The sequence below is a fragment of the Coffea arabica genome, chromosome 7c (genome assembly GCF_036785885.1).
Source record: "Coffea arabica cultivar ET-39 chromosome 7c, Coffea Arabica ET-39 HiFi, whole genome shotgun sequence".
Lineage (NCBI taxonomy): Eukaryota > Viridiplantae > Streptophyta > Magnoliopsida > Gentianales > Rubiaceae > Coffea > Coffea arabica.
Window position 1 is genome coordinate 13,656,482 of NC_092322.1, and position 15,740 is coordinate 13,672,221.

Below are 15,740 nucleotides of genomic sequence, written 5' to 3' on the forward strand. Positions count from 1 at the left end.
TGAATGCCTTGCCAAAAGAATGGGAAAACAAAATAAATGCTATAGAAGAGGCAAAGGATTTAAATTCTATGTCCATTGAATCTCTTGTGGATACCCTAACCTCTTATGAATTAAAGCTGGAATTCAAAGTGCAAGAGGAAGAAAATGCAAGAATGTATAAGAGAGGCATAGCTTTTAAAGCATCTCAAGTGGGGGATAACCCATCTTTCATGGGTAATGAAATCATGGAAGTGGACAATGATATAACTCCTCACATCAAAAGTTTCAAGAAGATCTTCAACAAGAGATGTTCAAGAGGAGATTGCAAAATTACATGGGATGAATGCAATTCAAAAAGAGAAAAAGAAGAGTTGTCCCAAATGGCACTAATGGCCGTTGGAGAAGATGAGGTAAGTTCTTATCACTCTTCTTGTGATGAAGATAATGAAGATGATGATGTGAAAACTCTTATGATTAAAATGCATAAAAGTTTGAAAAAATCTTATGCTAAAAATAAAGATTTGAAAACAAAAATAAATGATTTGTTGGAAGAAAACTCCAAACTTTTTCAAGAAAACAAATGTTTGAGAATGGAAAATGATGATTTAAAAAATCAAAAAGGTGTTTTTGATTGCAAAAATAATTTGAAAAGAAAGTTGGAAGAGAAAACAAAGTTTTATGAAAAAATGTTGGAGGAACAAAATTTGTTAAAGAAAAGAATTAATGACTTGAACGAGGTTCTCCAAAATGAAAAACAAAAGTTTTCTCAAACAAAAGAAAGCAAATCTTTTCAAGGCACAAATAAGTTTGCTAAGAAAATTAGTTGCATTAAATCCACTTATATGCAAAATACTTCTATCATGTGTCACTTTTGTTGCCAATTTGGACACATGTAAAATGATTGCTATGTAAAGAAAAATATGAGAAAAGATATGAAATCCATGTGGATTGCTAGATCATGTTGTAATAACTCCCAAGGACCCTATTATGGTCTTGACTTGAAAAATAAAGGGGGAGTTTGTTTTTTGATTGATGCCAAAAGGGGGAGTAGGATTTATTGAAATTTCTTTGCATGTTGGCACTTTCTAAGGGGGAGCTTTATTTGAACTTATTTGATAAAAGAAATCTTCATTTTGTTTGTCATCATCAAAAAGGGGGAATATCCACCAGATCATACCAAAAGAAACTTAAAATATCCATTACAATACATATTCATTGTTGAATACCACAAACACGTAAAGATGACAACCAGTCATGCTATGTTTGTTGAGGGGCAATCTGTTACTAGGCCTCCCATGTTCAGTGGCTCTAACTATGTTAGCTGGAAAGAACGAATGATTATCTTTTTGCAATCTATCGATATTGAACTATGGTTTATTGTGAGTGAAGGACCGCATGAAGCTAACTTTCTTGATGCAGATACAGGGTTGCTTCGGCCAAAAACAAGAGTTGAAATGAATGCTCAAGATAGGACTAACCTCACATTGAATGCCAAGGCCATGAATGTTATTTATAGTGCCCTAGATTCAAATGAATCAATCAGAGTAAAAGGCTGCAAATCGGCTAAAGAAATGTGGGATAAACTAAGAGAAATCCATGAGGGTGGTGACAATGTGAAAGAACAGAAAAAGGCCATCTTGGTCACGAAATATGAATCATTTAAAATTGAACCTCTTGAGGATATTGACAAAATGTATTGCAGGTTCACTGACTTGATCAAAGATCTCGAGGCGTTGGGCAAAGAGTACACCTTGGGAGAGAAGAACAGGAAAATTCTCAATGCCTTGGGCAAAGAATGGGAAAATAAAGTGACAGCAATAGAGGAGGCCAAGGATTTAAGTTCTGTGCCTATTGAATCTATCATTAACTCACTAACCACTTATGAGTTGAAACTGAAATCTAAAGTGCAGGAGGAAGAGGATGCTAGAGCAAAGAGAAACATTGCTCTAAAGACTACTCAAGGTGAAGATGATTCTGCTCATCTGGATGATGAAGACTCGGATGGTGATGATAATGATCTTGCTCTCATCACCAGAGGCTTCAAAAGAATCCTGAATAAAAGAAAGTTTAGAAGGGGAGGACCTAGCAATCAATTCCAGAATCAGCCATCTATCGCAAAGTATAAAGGTAAACAAGATTTCAACAAGAAACAGTTGGACAAATGCTTCGAATGTGGACAGATTGGACATTATGCAAACGAATGCCCCATGAAGAAGATGAAAGATGGAAAAGCTGATCGAAAACCAAGATTCAACAATTTTCAGATTACTTGGAATGAATGCAACTCCGAAGGGGAAGTTGAAGAAGAAGAAGAATCTGCTCAAATGGCCTTCATGGCTATTGGAAATAATGAGGTAACCTCCACACACTCTCAATCTGAAAGTGATAATGATGAAGATGATGATCTTGAATCTTTTGTTGAAAAACTGCATAATGCCTTGAAGGAATCCTATGATAAAAACAAGCAGTTAAAACAGAAAATGGCTTTTCTCATTCAAGAAAATGCAAGTCTTTTTCAACAAAATAAACAACTAAAGACCGACAATGAAAGTCTAGTAAGAGCTGGATGTAATGTTCAAGATGAGCTTGATAGAAAGACAAATATTTGTGAAATGCTGAAGGAAAGACATGGTGATTTGAAAAAAAGGATGGACAGCTTGGATGAGAATTTGAAAGCAAGAAAGCAGGAGTTTAACAAAAGGAACATGTTATCTACACATCCTACTACTTTTCAAAGAACATTTGCACACAACAAAATGGCACATGGTTTCACAACATATAGAAGAGGTGAATTAAGATATGTCAAACCAGTACATGTTAAGGACTCTTCCATTATGTGTGTTTTTTGTTGTCAAAGAGGGCATTTGAAAAGTAATTGCTATGTGAAAAGAAATCTGAATAAAGGGATGAAGTGCATGTGGTTAGTTAGATACAATGCTAACTATTATGGACCCAAAAATTAAAAAGGGTACCAAACACGTTATCTTTTCAGGATAAAGGATCAAACAAGTCAAAATGGTTTATTGATAGCGGCTGCTCAAGGCACATGACCGGTGATCCTTCCTTGTTCATAAAGCTGAAATCAAAATCAAGTGAAAATGTAACATTTGGTGATGATGTGAAAGCTAAGACAATTGGAATAGGTGATGTTGGTAAGGATGGTGAAACTTTTGTTCATAATGTGCTCTTGGTTGATAACTTAGGTTATAACTTGCTTAGTGTTAGTCAACTGTGTGATAAAGACTTGTATGTGTTATTTAAAAAGCATGAATGCATTGTACTTGATTCCAAATATAATGTTGTGTTCAAAGGTAAGAGGTTTAATGACATATATATTGTGATTCTTGATAAAGTTGATTCTTCTAGCTTAAAATGCCTTAAAGCTTCAAATGAAGATTCTTGGTTGTGGCATAGAAGACTTTGTCATTTTAACATGGATTTACTAAAGGAAATTTCGAAAAAGGAGTTGGTTAGAGGCTTGCCAAAAATTAGTTTTGATAAGGACAAAATATGTGATGCATGTCAATTTGGGAAGCAAACTAAAATTTCTTTTAAACCAAAAATGTGTGTATCTACTTCAAAACCTTTGGAACTCTTGCATCTTAATTTATTTGGTCCCACTCAAATCACTAGCTTGGGAGGTAAAAAATATTGTTTTGTAATTGTTGATGATTATTCCAGATACACTTGGGTGATATTTCTTGCTCATAAAGATGATGCCTTCAAGAATTTTACTTCAATGTTTGCTAAAGTGCAAAATCTGCTTGGGTTAAAAATTGTTAGGATTAGAAGTGATAATGGGACGGAATTCAAGTATTGTGGTTTTCCAGAATTTTGTGATCATAATGGTATAACACATGAGTTTTCTATTGCAAGGACTCCACAGCAAAATGGTGTTGTAGAAAGGAAAAACAGGACTCTCCAAGAGGCTGCTAGAACTATGTTGAATGAATGTAGGTTGCCTAAATATCTTTGGGCGGAAGCGGTAAACACTGCATGTTATGTGATGAATAGAATACTCTTGAGACCTATTTTAAAGAAAACTCCTTATGAGCTGATTTTTGATAAGAAACCTACGGTTGGTTATTTCAAAGTATTTGGTTGTAAATGTTTTATTTTGAATCTAAAGGAACATCTTGGTAAGTTTGACAAAAAATCTGATGAAGGAATATTTTTGGGGTATTGTGAGAATAAAAGAGGATATAGAGTTTTTAATAGAAGGACACTTGTGATTGAAGAAGCTATACATATAACATTTGATGAAGCCAATGATGATAATTCCAAAAGTTTGTGTGAGGATGATGATGTAGGTGTTCGAGAAGGAATGGAAAAGCTATCAATTGGAAATGAAGGAAGTTCTGAACCAGCAGCAACTGAAATGGAAAATGAAGTTCATAATGATCAAGAAGAGGAAGATGAAGACAAAAATGATGATCCACTCAAAGATCTTCCCAAGGCTTGAAAATTCAACCAAAATCATCCAAAAGAGCTTATAATTGGTGATCCATCCGAGAAGGTAAACACTCGTTCCTCATCTAGAAAATTGATTGATAATTTTGCTTTAGTTTCTCTTTTTGAACCCAAAAATATCAATGATGCTTTAAAGGATGAAAATTGGATTTTGGCTATGCAAGAGGAACTTAATCAATTTGAGAGAAATGAAGTTTGGACACTTGTTGATAGACCTCAAAATCAACCTATCATTGGCACAAAGTGGATTTTTAGAAATAAGTTGGATGATAAAGGTGTTGTTGTAAGAAATAAAGCCAGATTAGTTGCTAAAGGATATGCACAAGAAGAAGGAATAGATTTTGATGAAACATTTGCTCCCGTACCAAGATTAGAATCTATTAGAATGCTTCTTGCTTTTGCTTGCTTCAAAGGTTTCAAATTGTTTCAAATGGATGTTAAAAGTGCCTTTTTAAATGGTTTTATTGATCAAGAAGTGTATGTGGATCAACCCCCAGGTTTTGAAAATACAAAATTTCCAAGTCATGTGTTTAAACTTTCTAAAGCTTTCTATGGTTTAAAACAGGCTCCAAGAGCTTGGTATGAAAGATTAAGTGGGTTCTTGATTGAAAAAGGTTTCAAAAGAGGTATTGTGGACACCACACTTTTTACTAAGCATGTGTTGAATGACCTTTTCATTGTGCAAATATATGTTGATGATATTATCTTTGGTGCTACTAATGAGTATCTATGTAAGGAGTTTTCCACCACTATGCAAAATGAATTTGAAATGAGTATGATGGGAGAATTAAATTTCTTCCTTGGACTTCAAATACATCAAACTCTTGAGGGAATCTTTATCAATCAAGCAAAGTATACCAAGGAATTACTGAAAAGGTTTGGCATGGAGGACTCAAAACAAGTTGGAACTCCAATGTGCACTTCCACAAAGCTTGACAAAGATGAAGAAGGTAATCATGTGGATGAAAAGCATTATAGAGGTATGATCGGAAGCTTACTCTATTTAACTGCAAGTAGACCTGATATTATGTTTGCAGTTTGCTTGTGTGCTAGATTTCAATCGTGTCCAAAAGAATCACATTTGAATGCTGTAAAAAGAATTTTTAGGTATTTGAAAGGTACATTAGGCTATGGTCTTTGGTATGCTAAATCCAGTGAGTTTGCACTATATGGTTATTCGGATGCTGATTTTGGAGGGTGTCGTGTAGATAGAAAGAGTACTAGTGGATCTTGTCACTTTCTTGGAAATTCTTTAGTCTCTTGGTTTAGCAAGAAACAAAATGCAATCTCATTGTCTACAACCGAAGCAGAATATATTGCCGCTAGTGCATGTTGTGCTCAATTTTTATGGATGAAGCATACCCTGAATGACTATGGATTGTTGTATGACTGCATGCCTGTATTCTGTGATAATACGAGTGCTATAAATTTGACCAAAAATCCTATTCAGCATTCTAGGACAAAGCATATTGAAATAAAGCACCACTTTATTCGTGATCTTGTTCAAAAAGGTGAAATTTGTGTAAATTATGTTTGTTCTAAAGATCAATTTGCTGATATTTTTACAAAAGCTTTGCCATTAGATCAATTCATTCATCTAAGATCAAAATTAGGAATGTTCGAAAAATCATCATAAATTTTTCATTGCCTTCGGACGTCCGAAAGAGGATGAATGGACGTCCGATGATGTTCTTCAGCCATTTTCCAGATTGCACCTGTTCGGACGCAGCTGTCGGACGCACAACTTCGTTCGGCAGTCCGACAGTGCAACGGCTCATTTTTTAAAATAACTTTCTTCCTTATTTGCTTCAGTCTCTTCCTATTCTATCTCTTCTCGGACGAAAACCCTCTCTTCTCTCACTCTCAAATTCGTACCATTCTGTAGCTACCATTCCCAAATTGACTCAACCAAAACATTTCCCCATCGTTTGCGTTTCATTTCTCCTGATCATTTCACCAAACTGAGTAACACTTCGCAAATCCCCAAATTTTCCTCACAATCCTACTCTTGCATAACCGCTCTGTCAAATCTCGTTCAAGGTGTTTTTGTCCCAAAATTTCTGTGCGATTCACTTCCCTACTGTTGTGTGCATCATTTGCATCCTCCATTCCACACATTTAGAACAATGGTGAATCTAAGGGGAGGAAAAGTTACTGCCGGACGCAAGCATCCACTCAGGGATGAGGATGAGAATCTTCCTACTGTCAAACGGACATCCAAACGCTTCAAAAGGGGAGCTATCAAGGGTCAAATGTCACGACCTACTCCACAACCCACTTCTCAACCAGAATCTGGACAGGGGACCTCTTCTCAACCGCCACCTAAATCAGTCCCTCTCCCTCCATTCTTTGATGATGCTGCGAAAGACAAATACGCCTGGATATCTCAGAAGGGTGTCATCCCTCAAAGAACTGTAAACCCCTCTGAATTTCGTTCCATAGGTTTAGAATCCATTCTAAGTCTATTTGATTTCCAGAAATGGTCGCATCTCATTTCCATGCCCAATGTCTACTATCCTGATATGCTGCATCAATTTTTTGCTAACCTTAGGAAAGGAACTGACCAAACTGAGATCATGTCTAGGGTAAATGGGGTAGACCTAATCTTTGATTCTGATACTGTGAATTCCATTTTAAAGACTACCATTGAACGTTTGTGCAAAGATAAGGTTGCTAATTTCTTTTCTTATGAAGAGCTTCCTACTGCTGCAAATCATTTTGATGGGACAAAAATGTTAACTTATTTTCAAAAGAAGTTTTTCTTCACCTGCTGATGCTAAGTTGAATGATTTGGCTCCTGTGAATTTGATTGCCTTTTCTATCATTTCAAACTTGCTTGTGCCCACTGATGGCCATAGAACTGATGCAAACAAAATGGAGCTGTATCTTTTTTACTGTTTTCGAGAAAAAATTCGGATTGATTTTGGTTTTGTCATGTGCAAGTTTTTACTTCGCTATGCTACTGACTCTCGAAGAAAACTATCCTATGGGAAGTTTCTTCAAAAGATTTTTGAATTTTACAAAGTTCCAATTCTAGGTGTTTGTCCCAAAGAAGCATCTTCTTATGCTTTTACCAGAGCATATTTTGAAAGGAAAAATCTTATTTTTAAAGATAATCTGTGGGCATATAAGGGGGCATCATCTAGTGAACAAAGATCTAAGACTGTACATGATTCTTCACCCATTTCACTCACTCCCATTCACCCTAGGAAGTCTACCACTAAAGCATCTTCCTCTTCCAGTAATGAGGTAATTGAGCTTCTTCATGAACAAAAACAGCATGTTCTTCTTCTAGAATATGGCCTAATGCTCACCATGTCTTCTGAGCAACAAGCTGCCTTTCTTGATAAAAAGAACCTTCTTTTTCCTCCACCTGTGGTTGAGGAAGTCTCACATGACAAAGAACCTCGAACCACTGATCCAGGTTCATCAGTTCCAGATCCGAATCCATCAACTCCTGTGACTCCTCATGGCCCTTCCACATCAGACAAAGGCAAGGCACCAATTGAAGAAGCTACTGAAGATGATGAAGAAACTGATGAGGAAGACCTCTCTCAATATCAGCTCTCTCGGAGGACTCCTGGATCCACTTAGTTCATCATTTAGGACATTTGCATTCTGTTTGTCTCTTTTATGTGTTTGTGGTATTCAACAATGAATATGTATTGTAATGGATATTTTAAGTTTCTTTTGGTATGATCTGGTGGATGTTTAAGTACTGTTTTGATGAATGTCTAAATATTTTGATGAATGATTGTCTATTCTGCTTGTGTGAATGTAATGAATTTGTGGATTGTATGATTGTCTATTGAATATGATTGTCTATTTTAAGTACTGTTTTGATGGATGTGTTGGATGGTGTCACCAGGATGTTGATTTGTGAACTTGTGTAAATTTGTGACTGTGTGGATGACAAAAAGGGATGTTGATGTTGATGTGATTGGTTGCCCTTTTGTGATGACAAAAAGGGGGAGATGGTATAATGATTGGATTGAGTGATGATTGGTGATTGATGAATGATTGGATTGAGTGATGATTGGTGATTGATGATTAGTGATGTTAGGATATGTTGGATTGATTGTTTAAATTTGGATTGGCTGATATGCTTAATTGTTTAATGTTTAATTGTTTAACTCGGATGGGCAGCCAAGTGAGGGGGAGGTTTTCAAAATTTTTAAATTTTAGGATTCACTAAGACAGGGGGAGTTTTCATTTCAATCATCAATTTCATTTCAAACTTTTGTTTTGTCATCATCAAAAAGGGGGAGAATGTTATTCTTGGTTTTGATGATCACAAAAGTTTGTTTATACAGACCAAGAAAGTGAACACTTTGATCAGGTCTGTTGGAACAAAGAAAGCGTATGTTCGTTTATCTCCTGACTACGTTGCTTTGGATGTGGCAAACAAGATTGGAATAATATGAATGAATTTAGTCATTGTTTTGTTTTCGATCAAAGATATTGTCTTTTAAGTATGTCTAGTTTGTCATTCTTGGTACTTTGAAATATTTGTCTAACCTTCCTCAAATACAAGTGTTTTTTTGTCTATCCAAGAATCAGGTTCAAATATGTCATGAAATGTAAAACAACCAAAATGAGAAGCAAAAACAGGACAATCAGGTCGGACGGCCGAAAGGAAACTGTCGGACGTCCGAAAAGATAAAGAACATCAGGAAGGAAGCACCGTCGGACGCTCACATGGAAGCATCGGACGTCCGGAAGGATCGGACGCTTGCCATCGGACGTTAATCAACCGCATCGGACGTCCGAAAAATTCCAAGATAACTTGCTAGCTCTCGGCCCAAGGTCGGACGCTGTGCTGTCGGACGACAAAGAACTTATCGGACGTCCGAACCTCAACTTGGCTATCATCGGACGATTGGTTCGGACGATGATTCGATCGTCGGACGTCCGACAGCCCCAACGGCTAGTTGACTCTTCAGCTGCCTTCTATCCGTTGGAAGCATTGATGAAACCCATTTCTGGATCCCTTTAAAATCAAACTGGTCTGAACGAAGTAGGGACTTTTGCTCACTTTGTTTACAAGTTCTCAAGGGATATTTTAGCTAGAAAATAGTCTCCAAAGCAGATTTGTATTAAAGTGGTGTGAATTTCTGTTGAGCATTTCTTTTGTGGTTGAAAGGATCTTTAGTGTAGCTTTGTTGAGGGTTTTCTGAGTGATTGTAAAACTTTCTAACTTGACTAAGTGAGGCTTAGGGCAAGGAGGAAGAGCTCCCTCCATTGTACATCTAGTTGATCTTCGTTCATCAAAGAGAAGTTGCTCTTCCTAGTGTTTGGTCTTCAAGTTTGGGTAAAGCTTGGTAGACACTTGGTTTGTTTCTCTATTTTATATTTCTGTTTAATAAAATCTTCATTGCTTATCTATACTTGCTTCTCTGATTAATATTGCTATTGTCTTCTAATCTACTTGGTTGATCATTACTAAAAAGGAAGGTAAATTTTCATTAAAGAAAAAGTGCATAAACTTGGTTAAGTTTTTAATCAACCAATTCACCCCCCCTCTTGGTTGTCTGTGGGACTTACATAAAGCATAGTAAAATTTTAAACTAACACCTAGAAAATAGCAATCATTTTGGAAACAAATCCTGAGATTTATTATAATATCACTTAACTTCTCTGAAGTTTTTAAAATCTTACTTTCTTCCCCTGCCAACTTGGGAAGATCAAGTGTTTCTATCAAAGGTCACAAATTTACAACAATTACTGTTGCACTCTTTATGACTATTTAATTGAAAAACCAAAACAAGAAGAGAATTTTTAAAAGACCAAAAACTAAAGATGAGAAAGATAACCAAATTGCTATCCAATATTGGTCTATATTTCTTTGTATCAACGTGGTGGTGGAATAGTAAAAGACATGGATAAATTAAATTCTAGTTAAAGACATGGGTAATTTTTGTAGAAAAGTTTTGAGGAAATCAAGAAATTCTTTTAGAAAATATGTTCTAATATAGGATATAATTTAAGTTATACTAAAAATTAAAATAACCTCTTCATACATGTGGTTTGTAATATAAATCCTACTTATAGAAAAAAAATTATATAAATAAGTCAGAATTTAAAAAATTAGTCAAAAATGTTCTAATGACCAAATATATATCTAGGAATATTCTTTTTTTTTTGTTAGAACATGATTTGTTATACAAGGTAATAGTTATTGTACATCTACAAGATTATTCGTTATTGCATTTATAGTTGCTCATATTTTCAACTTTTTACTTGTTAAATTTATTTTATTTTTTATTGTTGTTGTACGCTTAATAAGTAGGATAGCATAAGAGTAGTATTAGAACAAAAATTTTATCTTTCTTGCATTTCCTTCAAAGGGACTAAAATGTTATGAAAAATATGAATCCAAGAGAGGTATGTGAGATTTTAAAAATTGAAAGAGTTCTAAGTGATATTTTGAGAAATGTCATGCGAGGTTTCCGAAATCATTTCCGACTTATTAGTATTGGACCATTGGTAGGCTGTGTCGGACGAAGCAAATCACATGTCAAATTTCATTTGATTTACGGCTGGAAGGCTAAGGAAGCTGTAGGTCCTGAAGCAAAATTAGATGGTTGCCATAAAACAACAAATCTTTTTAAAGGTTTTTTTTAACTAAATAAAATATTCCCTCTCAAATTAGTTTTCTTTTTCCAAATTTCAGTTATGTGAGTAAATGAAAGCTTTTACAACCATTAGTTCTTTTAAAATATTTTAAAGCGTAACTGCATGTACACATTCTATATTCATTTGCCTCTTCTTCAGTTTTTATACTCCATCTAGGATGTCTAATCATAATTCCGTAAAAAATTAAAAAACTATATATATTTTTCTTTATAATTAGTCAATTATAAATTAGTAAAGTTCTAATCAATTTCATCCATTATCTAACTTGCAAGAAAGGAATAGATATCTCCTAAATACAAAGTTCAAAAGGAATTTCTAGTCTTTTATAATCACGTTCACATGATGTTTCGGTGGATATCCATTTGTCCATTTTCCGTTACAGAAACTTTACTTATTACAATCTTTTCTTTACACTCCTCTAAAATAGTATGAAGTATTACCATAATTCTTAACATAATTAAAATAGTATTAATTATTCTTAATAACTTTCAAAGTATGTTTTATGTTTAGTGTCTTACATTCATTAAATTTATTGTTTTAGTTCATTAAAATTCGAAGATAAAAAGAAGTTAATGCAAATGCACGGCTGAATAACTGGTGGTCTAATTCTATTGCTTGCTTATCCACAAGAATGACCACACCAACACTACATTAATACACTCATATTTCTTAATTACTTGCATTACTTATTCTTTCTTCCCAACAATTCTACAGCCCATCATCATCATTCCAATTTTAATTCAATAATCTTCATACAACTCTGAACATATAACTACATTTAATATAAATTCGTGTCATTCCTGCATTTCAATTCTCAAAATCTTATGGCATGCCTTACTTTATAATGGTGTTTAATTACTTAAGTTCATAAACAATCATTAGTATCAAAATCATAAACTTGTATCGCACAATAGGATGCTCTTCGCATCATTATCAGAAGTAATTTCAATTTCTTCGCATAGTTTGTTTGCCCCATCACTTAAGCACGGCAAGAATTTTTTTTTAAAAAATTTTAAATAGCTGCAACAAGTTATTAACAAAAGATATTATGCTAGCTCTAATACTATGACGCTATTCCCGTTCCTCTAGAGGATTTTTCAGTCAACAAACTCCTTCAACTCCCTTCCTCAAGTTCTTTCTAGGGTTCTTTCTATTTGTTTCTGTAATGCATTTTTTTGACAAATTTTCAATCCTAGTATTTTCTCAGTAGAAGTATCTTTCTTGCTTAGTGAGAGTTTTTGTTTTTTGTTTTTTTAGTTTTTATTAGATTTAAGTTTATTCAAGTCTAAACTTTCTCGTAGGGCTTGAAAATCTGTCCGGGGAAGGCTTACAAATCATTTACAACTACAGAGATTTATATGCATTTAATTGTAAGAAAATTGGGAGCTTTCTAGTATTTTTTTTGTTATTGGTTTCTCTGATTTGAAGGAAGTCACTTCTATTTGCATTTCCATTGCGTCTTTTTCATATATTTGCTGCTATTTGTACAACTTTTCTGTGATTAAATAAAATTCCCTTCCTCGTTAAAATAAATGAAAGAAAATATGAAGGAGAAATTAAATTGATCTAATTGACAATATGTCTTTATAACTAGATGCCTTCTCAGATATTCTCAAAAACTTCCATACTCTAACTATCATTATTTTACCACAATAGTACTTCTTTAACAATTACTAGCATTTCTATGTTATCATTTGAACTGCTTCCTTTCCATCTTTGGTACACTTAAATTTGCAATTATCTCATGAAATTCTTAAATTCAGTAACTTTCAACTACATGTTATGATGAGAGATATTTGTTTGACATGATATACACCTAATAAGAAAAGAATTCAATTTGATAACACACGTAAGACAATATATATAGGTCCATGTACATAAACCAAAGAACAAAATTATATCAATTCAGTAAGCACATTTAATAATATTCCCTGGAGCCTTAAAGCATAAGTTAAACATTTTATCTGGAAATGTCTCCTAAGAATCTTATACGTGATGAAGTAATTAGGCAGAGAACTGGGAAACGGAAAGACTCGAGCATATGCGTTTTTTTTTTTTTTTTTTTTTTGTGAAATTGCATAACAAATATGGTAAGTAGCACCAATCCAGTGGGATGGCCTATTATAAGTGCATATTTTGCATGTTTTAAGTGTGTTTTATTATTTAGTTTTGGTGTGTTTTAACTACATTTATAGCTACTTAACTAAATTTCTAGTGAAAATATGCTTATGGTTAAAATTTTAAAAATTGCATTTCTATGGATTTTAATAGCGATAACTTTATTTTTTTTATAGGTTTAATAGTTCAATCATCAATTGGAGTGAATTGAAAATATACTTGGATGATTATTGATGATTTCAAGTTGTTTAAAGAAGACATGAAGTGCAAAAATGAAATGCAAACAAGAACAAAAGAAAGAAAGTTTTACAACTTTGACACCTTGTGATATTTCGGCTATATCTTGCACTACAAACATCAGATTGAGATCATTATTAAGCATTTGAAGCTAAGAGATATATCTATATTTGTTATGAAGACATCAAAGTGCAATTCAATTTTTTTCTTTTTCAAAAAGTCGAAATATAGAAGTGCAATTCTATTGTCAAATCTGTAGCAGAGTCTTGACCAGGTGATGAAATTTTGGTCATTTCTCAATCCACAGAGCTTCAAATTGGATGATTCCTAATGCATTGAAAAGCTAACTCAAAAAGTTACAATTTTTATGTTTTGCACAAGAACTAGTTCAGCCTCCATCATCAAGAAAAAATCAGTGAAAGTTAGGAAAAGCAGAGAAAGTAAATTCGAGTTCGGATATAAACTAAACCCGACCTCGGATAAACTTCTGTAATCGGAGGCTACATCTAAGAGGAAGATCCGAGCTTGGATCCCCATGTTATAGGCCTCAGATCCTAATGTGTAGTGAAGATAAAAATGGAGAAAACTGAAATCCAAGGAGTATTTAGAGCAATCGAACCTCGGATCCCCAATTGCGAATCTGCAACTTGTGCTCCATTCACACAACCTTTTTTATCACTTTTTCTACAAAGATTCTGGCTGGAAATGAGCATATGAGCATGGAAGTTTTGAGAAGAAACCTTTGAGATTTTCAAGAGTCGAAATGCTAACTAGAAACAACTCATCTTGAGCTTTAATCTTTCTATAAATAGAGGCCTTGGAAAATATTTTTACAACTTTGGAAGGCTAGAAAAACTCACCAACAATGTAGTCTTTACTAGAATTTCCTTAGTTTCTTAGTTAGAGTAGATTAGTATAGTTAGGCTAGTTTATCCACTCTTATATAATGGTAAGATTAGGATGAAGATGGAGATGAAAAAGGAGAGGATAAAACTCATGTGACAAGGGCTATCTCTTCTCCATTATCTTTTACATTGGATTCTTAAATATGGTTAATATGCAAGTTTTGGAATTTGTTTTCATGTTTTGCTAAAGTTTATACCTAGAGTTATGAATGAACTTTTTATATCTTACTAGTGATGTTTATTTGGTTATTTGATGATGTTATTTTGAACAAGTTATTTATCACTTTTGCTTATCTAATCATGATTAGATAAGCAATTAATTATGATAATCTTAAAGTGTTAAATTTGTAATGAAAATTGAAATTTAGCACTAGTTCAAGAAAGTGATAAACCTATGGAATACACTCACGAAAGTAGAGGTGCAACTTTGTAACTTTAGTGACTTGTTTCATGTAATTTCATAGAAGAAATGAGTTTGTAGTTAGTTTCATAACTACGAAAATAGGTATGAATTAACTATTGGTATAGTTGGTATATCGGTGAAAGCACGTATCACGTATATTAGGAAATTATGTCATAACTAGTCAAGATAATAGTAACTTAACCGATAATTTCATTTGTAAAAGTAGTAAGGAATTCCATACCTCTAGGAGCTTTATATTGTCATTTTTATTACTTTTATCTCATGTTTGTAGTGAAATTTTAATTTCTTGCGCTTATGATAGTATAAATAATAAAGGAGTTCAAAAATCATCGGTAATTGACAATCTTTCCTATGGGATCGATACCTAATACCCCTATACTCAATAAACGACTTGTATACTTGCGAAAAATCGTGTGTGGAGTATTTAAAATTATATAAATGTAGAACTTGAATGTGGATAAACCAATTATTATATATATATATCCGGCGTTCATTAGCTCTCTGCCATTGATGAGGGGAATTGATAGAAGATGCTAAGAGGTAAGACGGCAGAAAACGCATTGCTTTGAACTGTAAACTTGTGCAGATTTGCGTGGCCATGACACTACTTGGACGGTCGGACCATTCAGTACTGACAGACCGTGCTGTAAGAAAGAGTGACATCCACAGTCAACTCAAGGGCGGAGCCATGTTAGAGATCAATAATCAGAGGCTTGCAAAATTTCGTAATTTTTCAATTTAGCTCACATTTGCACTGACAAATTTTGTAAAAATTTCCTTTTGCTCTCGCATTGCCCCTTAAAACAGCTAACGTATTGGAAACGTAGAATGGACCAGCTAAATAACCAAGATGCCACTGATCACAATAATTTGCATAGTGAGTTATTGAGTGACTTCCCCGCCTTTGCTCATTATAAATGCCGGCCCCCTCCACATTCCAAACATACTCAACCAGCTTCTGTGCTATATTT